Genomic DNA, 20,896 nt, shown 5'->3' with positions numbered 1-20,896 from the left:
TTATTTATTGCATGGTCAAAATTATTACCAACATTATCATTTTAATTTTACCCATTTATCTTGATTAACCCCAACTATCTCATATAAATTATTTAAAATGTACCACCTGAGCATTTTATTTTACAACAAATAAATTGTACATATCTCAAACATCCACACATCCACAATCACACCTGTGTAGGGTGCACATTATCTATACTCATATAGTACCTGTGGTTCACTCCTCAGAAAGCATTTCCTTCCTTTCTGAATTTCTCAAATCGCTGAACATTCTCAGGTCTTGAATTTTGTTTCTTCTTAAAAGCTTTTCAACTTCTAAGAATATATGTATTTCAATGCTCAAAGACAAAAAACTGTCCACTAAAAATTTTATCCTCAGGAAAACTATCAATTAAAAATAAATAAAAATAAAGGCTTTCAGGTAAATAAAAACTGAGGCAATTTCTTGATGCAGACAGATCATTTGAGAAAGAATAAAAATAAGTTTTCAGGCTGAATACAAGTAATCCCAGATAATTTTTTATTTTTTTTTGAGGTGGAGTTTTACTCATTGCCCAGGATGGAGTGCAATGGTACGATCTCGGCTCACTGCAAACTCCACCTCCTGGATTCAAGCGATTCTCCTGCCTCAGTCTTCCAAGTAGCTGGGATTATAGGCATGCGCTACTATGCCCAGCTAATTTTGTATTTTTAGGAGAGATGAGGTTTCACCATGTTGGTCAGGCTGGTCTCGAACTCCTGACCTCAGGTGATCCACCTACCTCAGCCTCTCAAAGTGCTGGGATTATAGGCATGAGCTACCGTGCCTGGCCTAATCCCAGAAAATTTCAATGCCCAAAAAAGACAAAGAGGACTAGTAAATGTAACAAATATTTAAGGCCATATAAGAAACATTTTTCTCATATTATCTGATTGTCAAAAGCAACTTTGTAATATTGTTTGTAATTGAATCTTCAGTGCTATAATATAAAGAAATGTAATTTATTTGCCAATAACAGCACAGAGAAGGTGGGTTCAAGAAAAGATATATTGGGCTAAGAAAATTTTTCCACGTAATAACTTGTATTCACAAAGATTTTTTTAAAAAATTAGTAAAACTGAAAGATTAAAATAATACAATGAATAAGTTTAACAAAACAAACCTGTAAATATGCAAGTGCTCTTTTTTCTTATTTCAACTTATTTAAAACAAATAAAATTATATAAGCAGATAACTATAAAAACATATTGTTGTATTTGTAACATATTTAGAGTTAAACATTAGTACCCAAACTAGGAGGGAAAGAGAGAATAAAGTTGTACAGGAGTAACATTTTCATAAAAAGAACATAGGGCTAAAATGTGATGCTCCAATTAATATGTACATACATATATATAGTGTAATTATCAAATTAATGTAATTAGCAGGTACTATTACGTGTACCTGCTGGTGCCCTGGTCTTGGACTTCTCAGCCTCCATAAGTGTGAGAACTAAGTTTAGACTCTGTATGAATTACCTATTCTAAAATATTTTGTTACAGAAATAGGAATAGCCTAAGACAGCATTCATGGACATCTATGCTGTACATTAAATCACCAGAACTTGTTTATTTTATATCTAAAAGTTTGTACTTTTGATCAATATGTCTTCATTTCTTCCATCCACCACTCCCTAGGAACCACTGTGTACTCTCTGTTTCTATGACTTTGACATTTTTGGCTTCATATATGCATGAAATCAAACAGTATTTGTCATTCTGTGTCTAGCTTATTTCACCTAAGCTAATGTCCTCTAGGTTCATTCATATTCTTGCAAATGGCAGAATTCTCTTTTTTATGGCTGAATAATATTCCTTTATATAAATGTTCCATAATTTCTTTATCCATTCATCTATTAATGGATACATAGATTGTTTGCATGTCTCAGTCATTGTAAATAATTCTGCAATGAATATAGAAATGCTGATGTCTCTTCTAGAGACTAATTTTATTTTCTTTGGTTATATATCTGGAAGTGAAATTGGTGGATAAGATGGCAACTCTATTTTAATTATTTGAAAAAGCTTCACAGTGTTTTTTATAATGGTTGTACTAATATTTCTGTATTTTTAAGGGCATGTTATATTGTGTTGGGAGACAATTTTTATAGACCTGTTGGTTAATTTGTTTTATGTCTTATATAAGCTTCTGTTGGGACAATCTTTTCAAGGATGTTTTTAAATAACTGACAGCCTTGTGTGAAGTGAGTAGTGTCTCTTTTTAGAGCAGAGGTCAAATACATACATAAATAATTTAATAAAAAGTATGTTTTCCCCAGAGGCAAAGGTTGGGAAGGTTTTATTTGAAACACTTTATTGTTTTTTCAGCAAAATTCTCTGTATTTTGGTGAAGTAAGAGAGTAGTCCTTGAATGGAGGAGAGGACAAAAAGGAAACTCCCAAAATACATGATGTGCCGAGAACCCCAAAGTCCAGTGGAAGTCACATTAGGCATAAATTCCAGAGAGATTCTGAGTGAAATCTCTGCTAGAAAATTTAGCCATATGAGATGAAGGAGTTCCCCAAATTTAGAGGTATCTCCTAAGCCAAGAAACAAAATGATGGAGGGGGGCAGGAGCTCAATCCTTAAGGGTTTTTCAGTTTCAGAAGAACTGGGAAAGCACATAGGGACCCCCTCATCTAACAGGTGGGGAATATGAGATCCTGCTGCAACTTCAGGACAGAGATAAAACAGTGATAGTTGGTGGGCAAGGCTCCTTGCCATGGCGGGCTAGGATTGGCTCCCTAGTGGCTGGGAGTGAGGCCTAAGGCTCAAGACAGCCTGTGCTGAGTAGGCAGGAAGGAAGGTGAGGTTTGGAGGTATTTCCCTCAATCTTGGGGAGTGACCCTCGCAGTAGAAAAATTGTGGCCAGAGTCTGGAGCCACTCCTTTTACTGGAACTTGAGGCAGTCAGACAGCAGGTCCCGCATGGCTTGGAGCAGTTGCTGGAGATTTTTCTGAGGTCCAGGGACAAAGAGTCACAGCCCGCCATAAAGATAACCTGGTCATAGCTGCCAATGTGGCTATAAGGCAGTGAGCCAGTCATGAGCTTTTAGAGCACAACCGCACTGGCATAGACGTCTGACTGGAAGCTGAAGGGGTTCAGGTTCTGCATAAAAATCACCTCAGCTGCGATCCATCAAACAGAACCTGAAGGCTGCTCCAAGGGCTGGGCCCTGCTTCATTGAGTCTTCACTGTGGTCAGACAGGAGTCACTCATCTTTACTGGGAACACTTTGTGTCAAAAAATGTTATTAGACTTGAGATCTCCTTGAATAATATTCCTGTCATGGAAGTAGTTCATGGCCTGGGCAGTCTGCTGGGCCATGTCAGTTAGCTAGACTATGTAATGTAATGTAATATAATATAATATAATATAATATAATATATAATGTAACAATGTAATATAATATGTTGTGATATATGTCAGACATAATTTATATAATGATGTCATAATACATTGTGATATCATATGTACTATGATATCACAATGTATTATATATAATATATATCATAAGTAACACATGGTGATATCATAATATATTATACCATAATATATATGGTATAATACATTGTGATATCATAATATAACGTTTTTATATTTTTTATATATTTTATGAAATAACATACATTATAATATGACATCATATTGGACAAAATTTTATTATATTACTTTATATTACATATCATATTGTGATATTATAACAAAATTTTGTCAGATAATCTTACAGGAAAATTGATTTAAATTTTATAAAAACATCGTCATATAAACTTTAAAGAACCTAAAAAAATTATCTGCTCTTGTGTAAATGACTGCTTTTTTGATAACTGTGTGAAGGCCAGCTATGGGTGTGAAAAGGGGTCTGCTACTTTATGAGACATTGACTTCCAAATCATCACTGTTATTAACCAGTGCCCTTGCAAGATAAGAGAATATTTTACTCTAAGAAAGCATTTCCATAGATACCATAATAGGAATTCTGCTCACTTTAGTTAATAAGTTACTATAACTTTTTTGGTTATTAATAGTTTATGTCATTATTAAAAAATAAACTACAGATAACACATTGTACAGGTGTTTTGATTTGTCCTCTAACCTCAGGTCAAATTTAAAATTTTTTATTCACCAAATTTTATTTATTTTAGATAAAAGAGACCTTGTATCTCCCATGTGCTGTGATATCTGTACTTTGTTAGAAAGACAAATTCTCAGACAAAACTCATACCTATTTTGAAATTCTCAGACCAAATTCAAGCCTATTTTTATCAAAATCTAGATTTTAGGTAACGTTTCTAGGTGTTTCCTTTCAATAAAAATCCAAACCAAAACAAATTAAAAATGTGTAGGTAATTCCCTTGCATATCAATAATTTTTAAGTGGGGTACTTTTATTTTTAAGAGAGGGATTGTTTATATGGATGTATTGATGTGTCAGTCCAGTACAGTTAAGATTTACCTTTTCTTTTTTTTTGACAGCATCTCAATCTGTGAGTCAAGGTGGAGTGTGGTGGTGCAATCACAGATCACCGCGGCCTTGGCCTCCCGGACTTGAGCAATCCTCCCAAGTCAGCATCCCAAATAGCTGGGACTACAAGTGTGCACCATCATGCCCAACTAATTTTTTAAAAATTTTTGTAGAGATGAGGTCTCACTATGTTGCCCTAGTGAGGTCTTGTTATGTTGCCCCGGCTAGTCTCAAACTCCTGAGCTCTGGTTTCCCAACGGGGTGGAATTACAAATACAAGCCACTATGCCCGGCCAAGATTGGACCTTTCAATGAGCTCACATCTTATTTTTTTAAAAACCTAATTAAAAGGTAAAGTATGAGTAACAAATGAGTTTACAGTAATGATTATTAACTCAGCTACTTCTATTCTTAAAAGAAAAAATGTTTATATGTGCATATTGATGTTTTAAAAAGTACAGTTAAGATTGAATCTTTCTCTTTTGCTTTTGAGACAGAGCCTTACTCTGTCACCCAGGCTTGTGTGTAGCTGCCCAATCACATCTCACTGAAGCCTCAACCTCCCAGACTCAAGGGATCCTGCTATGTCAGCATCCCAAGTAGCTGGGAGTACAGGCATGCACCATCATGCCTCATTTTTTAAAAATATATTTTTAGTAAAGATGTGGTCTCACTATGTTGCCCAGGTTACTCTCAAACTCCTAAGCTCAAGTGAGCCCCCTGTCTTGTCATTCCAAAATGATGGAATTACACAGGCTTAAGGCATTGTGCTCAGCCAAGATTTTACCTTCATTTAGCACACATGTTACCTTAGAAAAAAATAATAATAAAGAATAAAGTCTGGGTAGAAAATGGATTGGAGTATAAATAAAATAAATTTGGTACATTATTAGTGGTTTTTGAGCCTGGGAAACAGGCGTATTATACTGTTTTCTTTATTTTGTATATGTTTTAAATTTTCTGTAATGAAACATGTATACAAATACAAAGTTGATCTACAATGTTAGCTCTTAAGACCTCAGTGACTTTGGGGAGCAAAAAGAGAGAAAGTGGGATTGTTTGGGGCAAGATGGCTGAATAGGAACAGCTCTTGTCTGTAGCTCCCAGTGAGACCAACGCAGAAGGCAGTGATTTCTCTATTTCCAACTGAGGTGCCCAGTTCATCTCATTGGGACTGGTTAGGCAGTGGGTGCAGTCCATGGAGGGCAAGCAGAAGCAGAGTGGGGCATCACCTGACCCAGGAAGTGCAAGGAGCCAGGGAACTCCCTCCCCCAGCCAAGGGAAGCTGTGAGGGACTGTGCTATCTAGCCCAGATACTATGGTTTTCCCATGGTTTTTGCAATCCACAGACCAGGAGATTCCCAAGTATACCTATACCACCAGGGCTCTAGGTTTCAAGCACAAAACTGGGTAGCTGTTTGGGCACACACCAAGCTAGCCACAGGAATATTTTTTTGTACCCCAGTGGCACCTGGAACTCCACCAAGACAGAACAGTTTACTCCCCTGGAAAGGGGGCTGAAGCCAGGGAGCCAAGTGGTCTGATCAGCGGGTCTCACTCCCGTGGAGCCCAGCAAACTAAGAACCACTGGTTTGAAATTCTCACTGCCAGCACAGCAGTCTGAAGTCAACCTGGGATGATCGATCTTGGTGAGGGAAGGGGTGTCTGTTATTACCGAGGTTTGAGTAGTCAGTTTTCCTCTGATAGTGCTAAAGAGGCCAGGAAGTTTGGACTGGGAGGAACTCAACACAGCCAGCAAAGTGGCTGTGGCCAGACTGCCATTCTAGATTCCTCTTCACTGGCCAGGGCATCTCTGAAAGAAAGGCAACAGCCCCAGTCAGGGGCTTATAAATAAAACTCCCATCTCCCTGGGACAGAGAACCTGGGGGAAGGGGTGGCTGTGGGCACAACCTCAGTGGAATTCAACATTGCTGCCTGCTGGCTCGGAAGAGAGCAGCAGATCCTGACAAGGAGGATTCTCCCAGCACAGAGTCCAAGCTCTGCTAAAGGACAGACTGCCTCCCCAAGTTGGTCCCTGATCCCCATGCCTCCTGACTGGGAGAGACCTCTCAGGAAGGGTCAACAGACATGTCACATATGAGAGTTCCAGCTGGCATCAGGCTGGTGCCCCTCTGGGATGAAGCTTCCAGAGGAAGGAGCAGGCAGCAATCTTTGCTGTTCTGCAGCCTCTGCTGGTGATACCCAGACAAACAGGGTCTGGAGTGGACCTCCAGCAAACTCCAACTGACCTGCAGAAGAGGGGCCTGTTAGAGGAAAAACTAACAAACAGAAAGCAACAACATCAAAATCAACCAAAAGGACCCCCACCCAAAAACCCCATCCAAAGATCATCAGCCTCAAAGATCAAAGGTAGCTAAATCCACAAAATGAGGAAAAAATAGTGCAAAAATACTGTGAATTCCTAAAACCAGGATGCCTCTTCTCCTCCAAATGATAGCACCTCCTCTCCAGCAAGGGCACAAAACTGAACGGAGAATAAGTTTGACAAATTAACAGAAGTAGGCTTCAGAAGGTGGATAATAAGAAAACTCTTCTGAGCTAAAAGACTGTATTCTAACCCAATGAGAGGAAGCTAAGAACCTTGATAAAAGGTTACAGGAACTGCTAACTAGAATAACCAGTTTAGAGAAGAACATAAATGACCAGATGGAGCTGTAAAACACAGCACGAGAACTTCGTGAAGCATACACAAGTATCAATAGCCAAGCTGATCAAGTGAAAGAAAGGATATCAGAGATTGAAGATTAACTTACTGAAATAAGGCAGGAAGACAAGATTAAAGAAAAAGAATGAAAAGGAATGAACAAAGCCTCCAGGAAATATGGGACTATGTGAAAAGACCAAACCTATGATTGATTGGTGTACCTGAAATTGATAGGGAGAATGGAACCCAGTTGAAAAACACCTTTCAGGATGTTATGCAGGAGAACTTCCCCAACCTAGCAAGACAGGCCAACATTTAAATTCAGGAAATATAGAGAACACCACTAAGATACTGCTCAAGAAGACCAACCCCAAGACACATAATCATCAGATTCTCTAAGGTTGAAACAAAGGAAAAACAGTTAAGGGCAGCCAGAGAGAAAGGTCAGATTATCTGCAAAGAGAAGCCCATCAGACTAACAGTGGATCTCTCTGCAGAAACCCTACAAGCTAGAAGAGAGTGGGGACCAATACTCAACATTTTTAAAGAAAAGAATTTTCAACCCAGAATTTCATATCCAGCCAAGCTAAGCTTCATTAGTGAAGGAGAAAAAAAATCCTTTGCAGACAAGCAAATGCTGAGGGATTTTGTCACCTCCAGGGCTGCCTTACAAGAGTTCCTGAAGGAAGCACTAAATATGGAAAGGAAAAACTGGTACCAACCGCTGCAAAAACATACCAAAATATAAAGACCAATGACCCTATGAGGAAACTGCATCAACTAATGTGCGAAATAACCAGCTAGCATCATGATGACAGGATCAAATTCACACATAACAATATTCACCTTAAATGTAAATGGACTACATTCCCCCAGTTAAAAGACATGGACTGGCAAATTGGATAGAGTCAAGACCCATCAGTGTGCTGTATTCAAGAGACCCATTTCACATGCAAAGACACACATGAGCTCAAAATAAAGGGATGGAGGAATATTTACCAACCAAATGGAAAGCAAAACAAAACAAAACAAAAAAACAAAAAACAAAACAAAAAAAACAGGGGTTGCAATCCTAGTCTTTGATAAAACAGACTTGAAACCAACGATGATCAAAAAAGACAAAGAGGCTGGGCGCGGTGGCTCAAGCCTGTAATCCCAGCACTTTGGGAGGCTGAGACGGGCAGATCACGAGGTCAGGAGATAGTAGACCACCCTGGCTAACACGGTGAAACCCCGTTTCTACTAAAAATACAAAAAACTAGCTGGGCGAGGTGGCGGCGCCTGTAGTCCCAGCTACTCGGGAGGCTGAGGCAGGAGAATGGCGTAAACCCGGGAGGCGGAGCTTGCAGTGAGCTGAGATCTGGCCACTGCACTCCAGCCTGGGTGACAGAGCGAGACTCCGTCTCAAAAAAAAAAAAAAAAAAAAAAAAAAGACAAAGAAGGGCATTACATAATGGTAAAGGGATCAATGCAACAGGAAGAGCTAACTATCCTAAATATATATGCACCCAATACAGAAGCACCCAGATTCATAAAACAAGTTATTGCAGACCTACAAAGAGACCTAGACTCCCACACAATAATAGTAGGAAACTTTGACACCCCACTGTCAATATTAGACAGATCAATGAGACAGAAAATTAACAATGATATTCAGGACTTGATCTCAGCTCTGGACCAAGCAGACCAAATAGACATCTATAGAACTCTCCACCCCAAATCAACAGAATATACATTCTTCACAGCACCACACAGCACTTATTCTAAAATTGATCACATAATTGGAAGTAAAACACTCCTCAGCAAATAAAAAAGAATGGAAATCATAACAGTCTCTCAGACCACAGTGCAATCAAAATTAGAACTCAGCATTAAGAAATTCACTCAAAACTGCACAACTACATGGAAACTGAACAATCTGTTCCTGAGTGACTGCTGGGTAAATAACAAAATTAAGGCAGAAATAAAGAAGTTCTATGAAACCAAAGTGAACAAAGACACAATGTATCAGAATCTCTGGGACACAGCTAAAGCAGTGTTAAGAGGGAAATCTATAGTACTAAATGCTTACATCAGAAAGTGGGAAAGATCTAAAATCGACACCCTAATGTCGCAATTAGAAGAACTAGAGAAGCAAGAGCAAACAAATTCAAAAGCTAACAAAAGACAAGAAATAACTAAGATCAGAGCAGAACTGAAGGAGGCAGAGACACAAAAAAGCCTTAAAAATAAAGGAATCCAGGAACTGGTTTTTTGAAAAGATTAACAAAATAGATAGACTACTAGCTAGCTAGACTAATAAAAAGGAAAAGAGAGAAGAATCAAACAGACACAATAAAAAGTGATTAAGGGGATATCACCACTGATCCCACAGAAATACAAACTACCATCAGAGAATAGTATAAATACCTTTATGTAAATAAACTAGAAAATCTAGAAGAAATGCATAAATTCCTGGACACATACACCCTCCTGAGAGTAAACCAGAAAGAAGTTGAAATTCTAAATAGACTAATAACAAGTTCTGAAATTGGGGGAGTAATTAATAGCCTACCAACCAAAAAAAGCCCAGGCAGCACCAGACTGATTCACAGTCGAATTCTACCAGAGGTACAAAGAGGAGCTGGTACCATTCCTTCTGAAGCTGTTGCAAACAACAGAGAAAGAAGGACTCCTCCCTAACTCATTTTATAAGGCCAGCATCATCCTGATTCCAAAATCTGGCAGAGACACAACAACAAAAGAAAATTTCAGGCCAATATCCCTGATGAACATTGATGTGAAATCCTCAATAAATTACTGCCAGACTGAATCCTGCAGTACATCAAAAGCTTATCCACTACAATCAAGTCGGCTTCATATTTGACATGCAAGGCTGGTTCAACATAGGCAAATCAATAAATGTAATCCATCACATAAACAGAACCAATGACAAAAACCACCTGATTATCTCAATAAATGCAGAAAAGGCCTTCAATAAAATTCAATACCCCTTCATGCAAAAAACTCTCAATAAACCAGGTATTGAGGGAACACACTTCAAAATAATGAGAACTATTTATGACAAACCCATAGCCAATATGGGCAAAAGTTGGAAGCATTCCCTTTAAACCGGCACAAGACAAGGATGCCCTCTCTCACCACTCCTATTCAACATGATATTGGAAGTTCTGGCCGGGGCAATCAGGCAAGAGAAAGAAATAAAGCGTATTCAAATAGGAAGAGAGGAAGTCACATTGTCTGTTTGCAGACGACATGATTGTATATTTAGAAAACCTTATTGTCTCAGCCCAAAAACTCCTTAAGCTGATAACCAACTTCAACAAAGTCTCAGGATACAAAATCAATGTGCAGAAATTACAAGCATTTCTATACACCAATAATAGACAAGCAGAGGGCCAAATAATGAATGAAATCCCATTCACACTTGCTACAAAGAGAATAAAATACCTAGGAATACAACTTACAAGGGACATGAAGAACCTCTTCAAGGAGAACTACAAACCACTGCTCAAGGAAATAAGACAGGATACAAACAAATGGAAAAAATAAATTCCATGCTCACGGATAGGAAGAATCGATATTGTGAAAATGACCATACTTCCTGAAGTAATTTATAGATTCAATGCTATTCCCATCAAGCTACCACTGGCTTTCTTCACAGAATTAGAAAAAACTACTTTAAATTTCATATGGAACCAATAAAGAGCCCGTATAGCCAAGAAAATCCTAAGCAAAAAGAACAAAGCTGGAGGCATCATGCTACCTGATATCAAACTATACTACAAGGCTACAGTAACCAAAACAGCATGGTATTGGTACCAAAACAGATAGATAGACCAATGGAACAAAACAGAAGCCTCAGAAATACCACACATCTACAACCATCTGATTTTCTACAAGCCTGACAAAAACAAGCAATGGGGAAAGGATTCCCTATTTAATAAATAGTGCTGGGAAAACTGGCTAGCCATATGCAGAAAACAGAAACTGGACCCCTTCCTTACACCTTATATAAAAATTAACTCAAGATGGATTAAAGATTGAAATGTAAAACCTAAAGCCATAAAAACCCTTGAAGAAAACTTAGGCAATACCCTTCAGGACATAGGCATGGACAAAGACTTCATGCCTAAAACACCAAAAGCAATTGCAACAAAAGCCAAAATTGACAAGTGGAATCTAATTAAACTAAAAAGCTTCTGCATAGCAAAAGAAACTATCATCAAAGTGAACAGGCAACCTACAGAATGGGAGAAAAATTTTGCAATCTATCCACCTGACAAAGGGCTAATACCGAGAATCTATAAGAAACTTAAACAAATGTACCAGAAAAAACTAAACAACCTCATCAAAAAGTGAGTGAAGGATATGAACAAATATTTACCAAAAGAAGACATTTATGTGGCCAACAAACATATGATAAAAAGCTCATTATCACTGGTCATTAGAGAAATGTGCAAACCAACACCACAATGAGCTAACATTTCATGCCAGTTAGAATGGTGATCATTAAAAAGTCTGGAAACAATGGATGCTGCCTAGGATGAGGAGAAATAGGAATGTTTTTAGCTTTTACACTGATGGTGGGAGTGCAAATTAGTTCAACCATTGTGGAAGACAGTGTGGCATTTCCTCAAGGATCTAGAACCATTTGAACCAGCAATCCCATGACTGGGTATATACCCATAGGATTATAAATCATCCTACTATAAAGACACATGTACATGTATGTTTATTGCAGCACTGTTTACAATAGCAATGACTTGGAGCCAACCCAAATGCCCATCAATGATAGATTGGATATAGAAAATGTTGCATATATATACCATGGAATACTATGCAGCCATAAGAAGGAATGAGTTCCTGTCCTTTTCAGGGACATAGACGAAGCTGGGAACCATCATTCTCAGCAAACTAACACAGGAACAGAAAACCAAACACCACATGTTCTCACTCATAAGTGAGAGTTGAACAATGGAAACATATGGACACAGAGTGGGGAACATCACACACCAGGGCCTGTTGGGGAGTAGGGGAAGAGGGGAGAGAAAGCATTAGGACAAATACCTAATGCATGTGGGGCTTAAAAACCTAGATGATGGGTAGATAGGTGCAACAAACCACCATGGCACATGTATACCTGTGTAACTAACCTGCATGTTCTGCACATGTATCCCAGAACTCAAAGTAAAATAAAATAAAATAAAAAAGTTGTAAAATGATGCCTACAACAGATACAGAATTATAAAATTTTTCAAAAATTACCTTCAAATCACAAAAGGATTTTGCTCACACAAAGATAATATAGATTTCTCAAGAAATACATTATAAAATTAAGTGTATTTTTATGACTTCTCACCTGAACAGGATAAAGCAACCTTTGACACTAGCAAAGAAACAAGAAAAAAATTAAACAAATGTAAAAGCATGTCATTCTCATGGATGGGAATAATCAAGATCATTAAAATGGCCATACTGCCCAAAGTAACTTACAGATTCAATGCTATTCCCATTAAAGCACCATTAACATTCTTCACAGAACTAGACAAAAACTATTTTAAATGGGGAAGCAACCCTAAGAAAAAGAACAAAGCTGGAGCCATCATTATTGGGGAAACCAGCTCCCAATATTTCAACGTAAGTTCTTTTCTATTTTCCCTAATTGTCGACCAGTCTGAGAAATAAAGAGAAAGAGTACAAAAGAAAGAAATTTTACAGCTAGGCCTCTGGGGGTGACATCACAGGTTGGCAGTTTCTGTGATGCCCCCGAGCCGCAAAACCAGCAGGTTTTTATTAGGGATTTCAAAAGGGGAGGGGTGTACAAATAGGGAGTGGGTCACAGAGATCACATGCTTCAAATGGCAGTAAAAGATCACAAGGGCAGAAGGGCAGAGCAAGGTCACAAGGCAAGGGCAAAATTAGAATTACTAATGAGGTTCCATGTCCTGCTGTGCATGTATTGTCATTGATAAACATCTTAACAGGAAACAGGGTTCAAGAGCAGAGAACTGGTCTGATTAGAATTCACCAGACTGGAATTTCCTAATCCTAGCAAGCCTGATGGCACTGAAGGAGACCAAGGCATATTCCATCCCTTATCTTCAACCCCATAAGGCAGACACTCCCAGAGTGGCCATCCCTAGGCCTCCCCTGGGAATGCATTCCCTTCCCAGGGTTGTTCCTTATTGGGAAAAGAATTCAGTGATATTTCTCCTACTCATTTTCTGCAATAAGAAAAATATGACTCTGTTCTGCCTGGCCCCACAGGCAGGCAGACCTTATAGTTATCTCCCTTGTTCCCTGAATGTCGCTGTTATCCTGTTCTTTTTCAGGGTGCCCAGATTTCATATTGTTCAAACACACATGTTTTACAAACAATTTGTGGAGCTAACGCAATCATCACAGGGTCCTGAGGCAACATACATCCTCAGCTTACAAAGATGACAGGATTAAGAGATTAAAGTAAAGACAGTCATAGGAAATTATAAGAGTACTGATTGGGGAAGTAATAAATGTCCATGAAATCTTCACAATTTATGTTCAGAGCAGTAAAGGCAGGTTTGAGAAATTATTAAAGTATTAATTTGGGGAACTAATAAATGTCCATGAAATCTTCACAATTTATGTTCTTCTGCCATGGCTTCAGCTGGTCCCTCCATCTGGGGTCCCTGACTTCCCACAACACATCATGGTACCCAACTTCAAAGTGTAATACAGAGCTACAATAACCAAAAGGGCATGTTACTAGTACAAGAACACATAGACCAAGGGAATAGAATAGAAAACCCAGAAATAAGACTGTACACCTACAACTATATGATCTTCAGCAAACTGGATTAAAACATGCAATGAGGAAAAGATTACCTATTCAATAAATGGTGCTGGGATAACTGGCTAGCCATATGCAGAAGATTGAAACTGGAAACCTTGCTTACATGATATACAAAAATTAACTCAAGATGAATTGAAGACTTAAATATAAAACCCCCAAACTATAAAAACCCTGGAAGACAACCTAGGCAATATAATTCAGGAGCTAGCCACAGGCAAAAGAATTATGACAAAGATGCCAAAAGCAATTGTAACAAAAGCAAAAAATAACAAATGGTATCAAATTAAATTAAAATGCTTCTGCACAGCAAAATAAACTATCAACAGAGTAAACAGACAATTTACAGAATGAGAGAAAATTTTTGCAAACTATGCATCTGACAAAGTTCTAATATCCAACAGTTATAAGTGGCTTAAACAAGTTTATAAGAAAAAGAAACCCTATTAAAAAGTGGGCAGGCTGGGCGCAGTGGCTCAAGCTTGTAATCCCAGCACTTTGGGAGGCCGAGACGGGCGGATCACGAGTTCAGGAGATCGAGACCATCCTGGCTAACACGGTGAAACCCCATCTCTACTAAAAAATACAAAAAAAATCTAGCCGGGCGAGGTGGCGGGCGCCTGTAGTCCCAACTACTCGGGAGGCTGAGCCAGGAGAATGCTGTGAACCTGGGAGGTGGAGCTTACAGTGAGCTGAGATCCGGCCACTGCACTCCAGCCTGGGCGACAGAGCAAGACTCCGTCTCAAAAAAAAAAAAAAAAAAAAAAAAAAAAAAAAAAAAAAAAAGTGGGCAAAGGAGGTGAACAGACACTTCTGAAAAGAAGACATACATATGGCCAATAATCATGTGAAAAAAGCTCAACATCACTGATTATTAGAGAAATGCAAATCAAAACCACAATGAGATACCATCTCACACCAGTCAGAATGGCTGCTGTTAGAAAGTTAAAAAATAATAGATGCTGGTGAGATTGTAGACAAAAAGAAATGCTTATACTCTGTTGGTGGGAGTAAAAATTAGTTCAACCAGGTGGAAGAGAGTGTGGTGATTCCTCAAAGACCTAAAAACAAAACTACCATTTAACTCAGCAATCTCATTACTGAGTATATACCCAAAGGAATATAAACATTGCATTGTAAAGACACATGCAAACACATGTTACTGCAGCACTATTCAGCAAAGACATGGAATCAACCTAAATGCCCATAAATGATGGACTGGATAAAGAAAATCTGGTAGATATACACCACAGAATACTATGCAGCCATAAAAAAGAATGAGATCATGTCCTTTGTAGGGACATGAATGGAGTTGGAGGCCATTATCCTTAATAAACTAATGCAGGAACAGAAAACCAAATACAGCATGTTCTCACTTATAAGTGGGAGCTACATTATGAGAACACATAGACACACAGAGGAGAGCAACACACACTGGTGCCTATCAGAGGGTGGCAGTTGGAAGGAGGAAGAAGATCAGGAGAAATAATGAATGGGTACTAGGCTTAATACTTGGGTGATGAAATAATCAGCACAACAAATCCCCATGACACATTTACCTATGTAACATACCTGCACATATACCTCTGAACTTAAAAGTTAACAATACACACACACACACACACACACACACACACACACACATACACATACACACATACATACAAGACAAGACATGAACAAAATTGGGGCCTGTAATCCCCAACTGGACACCTAACTTTTTTCTGGTGTGTGAAAGTTGTATTAGTCCTTGAGGCACAGATGACTTTTCTCCCGGCCTCCTTGCTTGCTTGCCCCATATGTTCAGGAACTAAGATCTGGGCTGGTCCTGTGTCTCTAAGAAGCCAGGCACCTCACTATGAGAATGAGGAGGAGTGGGGTTTGAGGAATGTCAGAGGAGAAGGTGAACTATGGGGAAAAAAACAGGACAACCAGGCACCTGCGGCCACTGGTGGCAGTGTGGGTAGGAATGGCTGTTGCCTGGGCAAGGTGATCCAGGGTGCCAGGAGTCATTCATTGCTATTCCCAACCGCCATCTAAGAGCACCAAGTCATTCCTAAACTGGGTGCTCAAGAAACTGAAGAAGAAGCAGCTTCAGCTTGGAGTGGCATGAGGGTAAGTACATTGCCTGGCACCTGGTGCCCACAGGTTTGTCTGCAGCCTGGGCCAGGGTGCCCACAAAAACACGTTGGTGCAGCTACCCTTGTACTTCTCTTGCCGTCTTCTGTTGTGCAAAATGTTCAGGTGGCTGCATCTCAGGCAGAGAGGTCAGAGATGTCTATAAGAAGCCCTGCTTGTGTTGCTGGCATGGAGGAGAGAGAAAAGTGGCCAGCTGGTTTGGGTTTTAGAGGGTAAAAACCTATAAGACCCTGTCTCTTCAGGGGACTTTCATTGAAGTCTTACCTGGTCTCAACTCACCTGAGCCTCTGAAAACAGAAGAAATTGGCTCTTTTAGATTTTCCAGCCATAGTGGTCAGGATCCTTGTGTGTGTGGCTCTCTAGGAGCCAGTCTACTTCAGGAGTATCCAGTCCAGGTGTAGTCAGGGCCTCCCAGCAGAGTTGCTGAGATGTCTGGGCAGATCTTTTTACTGCAACTGGCCTATCTGACCTTCAGTGTTGCAGGCCATGTCTGTTGCTTTCAGAAGCCCCCTGCAAGCCTCAGTGTTGCTGGGCCCAGGCCCTTCTCTCTTTATTTGTGTTTCATCTTACCCCTCAACACATGATCCAGAGCACTGACTCTGCCCTTCCTTCCCTTTCCCAGGACAGGCCCCACGCACACTCCACTCTATCAGGGCATGTCTGGATCATATGTCTGTCTCTTAGTTGTTAAAAAAGGGAAAATGATTTCATTGGCTTTTTCTTTTAACTTCATAGAACTGATTTATTATTCAAATGTTCGTTTTACGGGTAGATATACATGGAAATTTGTACAAAAATGCTAATGATGTGAGATTAACATTCTTACACTTTGTTTGATGATTATGGAGTTGCTATTTCACCTTTCCCTATTTTTATGTTTATGTGTTCAATGGAAAAATCTTTCAGTGAAGACTCCTCAGTATGATACACAAAATGTTGTGCAATCAATCATTGATAGATGCACAGTGAAGCGACTTCCAGTTCCCATTTGGAGCTAGAATTAAAAACTCCTGATGGTAAACTCACATGATGAGGAGTTGTAGGATGCCATCATTTTCTACACATCTATCTGCCTTCACAGTTGTTGTTTGACCTTGCCAAGGGAAAAAGTGGGAATATGTTTTCCTAAGAACTACTCTTCTCCATTTTATAGGTTTCTAGTTTGTGCTTTGTTCAGATTGCCCAGAAGCTGATGATCGCAGAGAAGAGGTCATATTGTCATGAGAAAGCTTTCCTGCAGATTCAGTAAAGGTGTTTACCACCAGGACCCATGGTGCCTCCAGATGCAGGATGGGTCTCAAAACCCATTGCTGAGGCCAGGAAGTAAGGACAAAAGTTGAGGGCTGCCCACAGGAAAGAGAAAAATGCTCCCTTTGGGTTTCCAAGTAGTTAACTGCTTATTCTTGCATCAGTCTTGCTCCTGACCACGATGTATTCCTTGTTCATTCTCCTTGGTATCCCACTGATTGTGCATCTAGGAAAAAGAGGACTGGATGGAGGATGGTGCAAAGAACAACTACATCCTTCCAGAGCTGATGCCCTGATGAGCTCTGAAGCACACAGCAGAGCCTGAAATCTCTGGGCTTCTCTACATGCATCTGGAAAACATTTAAATTAACTTATTAAATTTTTCTCTACAAAAACTCTGGGTCAATTCAAACCCCAACTTATCAGTACAGCTGGCCTTCCTTCCTAAATCAGCCAAGGCATGGACTGACTAGCTTCACTATTTATCTCCCTTTGACTGCAGGCTGCATGTTCTATCTCATTTTTCTTAGAGTTGCAGAAGTTGGAGGCTTTTGGCTATAGCTGGGCTGGTCAGGTTCATCTCCCTTACTTTGATTCTAGTGTGGCACCACATCTACCCCTGAGAGCTGTAAAAACCTAAGAAATGATGTTCCTATTATTATCAACCTATTGTAGGAAGCCTCACCCTGCCAGATGTGCTGTCTCATCCTTCCTTCTTTCTGCTGCCTGTACTTCTTCATTTATTTTATTTTATGTTTCTGAGGTGGAGTCTCACTCTGTCACCCAGGCTGGAGTGCATTGGTGCTATCTTGGCTCACTGCAACCTCTGCCTCCTGGGTTTAAGTGATTCTCCTGCCTCAGCCTCCCAAGCTGCTGGGACTACAGGCACAAGATTATCAATTTTGCTTTGTGATTAACCATTGGCTTCTCATGTTGATAACTCCTTTGAATCTTTTCTTGACTTACTTGTGTTCTGCAAAGTCGTGATTTTTTTTAGCTCTATTTGGCATTGCAGGGATGCACAAGCATTCACATTGCACACATAACAATGTGATTACTTTACTTTATTAATATGTGAAAATATTAGTAGCTGCACATGGCTAAAATGAATGTTTCTGTCTTTAACAGTAAGTTAGTACTGGTAGAATTTGTTATGCAGTATTTGGTGATTTGGTTCCAGTCTCAATGCTTCCTTCTTGGCATGTCATTGAATATCTAAATCAACCTCAGTATGGATTTCCTTTGAAATTCAGTAATTATTCAACTTTATCTTACACTTGTCTGTGGCTAGATATTGTTTATGGGTTACACTCCCAAACAGGAGATCTAAATGATAAATTATGGCATATACAAGCAAATAAATTCTCAGAATTTATTATTTTTTTATTATACTTTAAGTTCTAGAGTACATGTGCACAACATGCAGGCTCGTTACATAGGTATATATGTGCTGTGTTGGTTTCCTGCACCCATCAACTCATCATTTAGGTATTTCTCCTAATGCTATCCCTCCCCCAGACCCCTCCCTGTGACAGGCCCTGGTGTGTGATGTTCCCCACCCTGTGTCCAAGTGATCTTATTGTTCAATTCCCACCTATGAGTGAGAACATGCGGTGTTTGGTTTTCTGTCCTTGCGATAGTTTGCTGAGCATGATGGTTTCTAGCTTCATCCACGTCCCTGCAAAAGACATGAACACATTCTTTTTTATGGATGCATAATATTCAATGGTGCATGTGTGCCACATTTTCTTAATCCAGTCTATCGAGTTCTCAGAATTTAGAGTAAGTGTGGGGAAAAGAAAGAGAGATCAGCCTGTTACTGTGTCTATATAGAAGGAAGTAGACATAAGAGACTCCATTTTGTTCTGTATTTGAGATGCTGTTAATCTGTGACTCTACCCCAACCTTGTCCTTGCAAGAGACATGTGCTGTGGTGAATCAAGGTTTAATGGATTTTGGGCTGTGCAGGATGTGTCTTTGTTAAACAAGTGCCTGAAGGCAGCTTGCTGGTTAAAAATCCTGCCTGTCCCTGGGCAATAGAACATCTCGGTGTAAAACCCGATTGTATGCTTTGTTTACTGAGCAAGGAGAAAACCGCCTTTAGGAATAAGGTGGGACTTGCTGATGCAATGCTGCTAAAAGGTTTATGGAGATGTTTGCATATGCATCTCAAGGCACAGCATTTTCCTTTAAACTTATTCATGTCATAGGGATTTTTGTTCATATGTCTTACTGCTGATTTCCTCCCTACAGTGATCCTATTGTCCAGCCACTCCCTTATCTTTTTGATGGTAAAGATAATTATCAATAAATACTAAGGGAACTCAGATTCCGGGGCCAGCGTGGGTCCTCTGTAAGCTGAGCGCCGGTCCCCTGGGCCCAGTTTTTCTTTCGCGCCGGTCCCCTGGGCCCACTTTTTCTTTCTCTATACTTTGTCTCTGTGTCTCATTTCTTTTCTCAAGTCTCTCGTTCCACCTAACGAGAAATGCCCAGAAGTGTGGAGGGGCAGGCCACCCCTTCAGTAGAAGAAATTGAATGTTACATACATTTATAATATTAAAATTGTATTTAAAATGTTTAAATCAATTAAATGGTAAAATAAGAAACCAAAATAATATTGAAAGAGGAAAAAACTTTATTTATTTGTTTATTTATTTATTTATTTATTTATTTATTTATTTTTGAGATAGTGTCTCCCTCTGTCATCAAGGCTGGAGTGCAGTGTCTGCAAACTCAGCTCACTACAACCTCTGCATTCTGGGTTCAGGCAATTCTCCTGCCTCAGCCTCCTGAGTAGCTGGGACTACAGGCACGTGCCACCATGCCTGACTAATTTTTGTATTTTTAGTAGAGACGGGATTTCACCATGTTGGCCAGGTTGGTCTCAAACTCCTGACCTCAGGTTATTTGCCCACCTCAGTCTCCCAAAGTGCTGGGATTACAGGCATGAATCATAGCACCTGGCTGAAGAAGAAACTTTAAAGTTGAAGAGTATACGTGGAAAGAGCCAAATGTAAATTGAATAAAAGAAAAATAAAATCTTTAAATTGAATATACATTATAGGAGTTAACTATTAACTTATAATAAGCCAATGAAAGAAATAGTTAACTGGGAGATTAAGCAGAGCAAATCTATGGTAACAAAGACAAACTGATATAAAATGCAAATATATTTACAGATCTATAAAGACTAAAATTAGAAGGAATAAAATATACTTAATTGCTTTACTAAAATACATTTAAAAAATAAAACATAGCTTTAGTAAAAGAAAATTTATTTTTGGAAAACTAAAAGCCAGAAACAAATTCTTGAATGCAGAAATACATAGTTTTCAACAAAAAAGCAAATAAATGTAATAATTCCTGCAGAAATAATAGTCAAACTGTGTAATATTAAAGGGACAGGGTGTCACCATGTTGGTCAGGCTGGTCTCGAACTCCTGACCTTGTGAGTCACCTGCCTTGGCCTCCCAAAGTGCTGGGATTATAGGCATAAGCCACCACGCCCAGCCAGGATCACTAATATTTTA

The sequence above is a fragment of the Rhinopithecus roxellana genome, chromosome 6, assembly GCF_007565055.1.
Source record: "Rhinopithecus roxellana isolate Shanxi Qingling chromosome 6, ASM756505v1, whole genome shotgun sequence".
NCBI lineage: Eukaryota > Metazoa > Chordata > Mammalia > Primates > Cercopithecidae > Rhinopithecus > Rhinopithecus roxellana.
Note: the sequence above shows the minus strand (reverse complement) of the source record.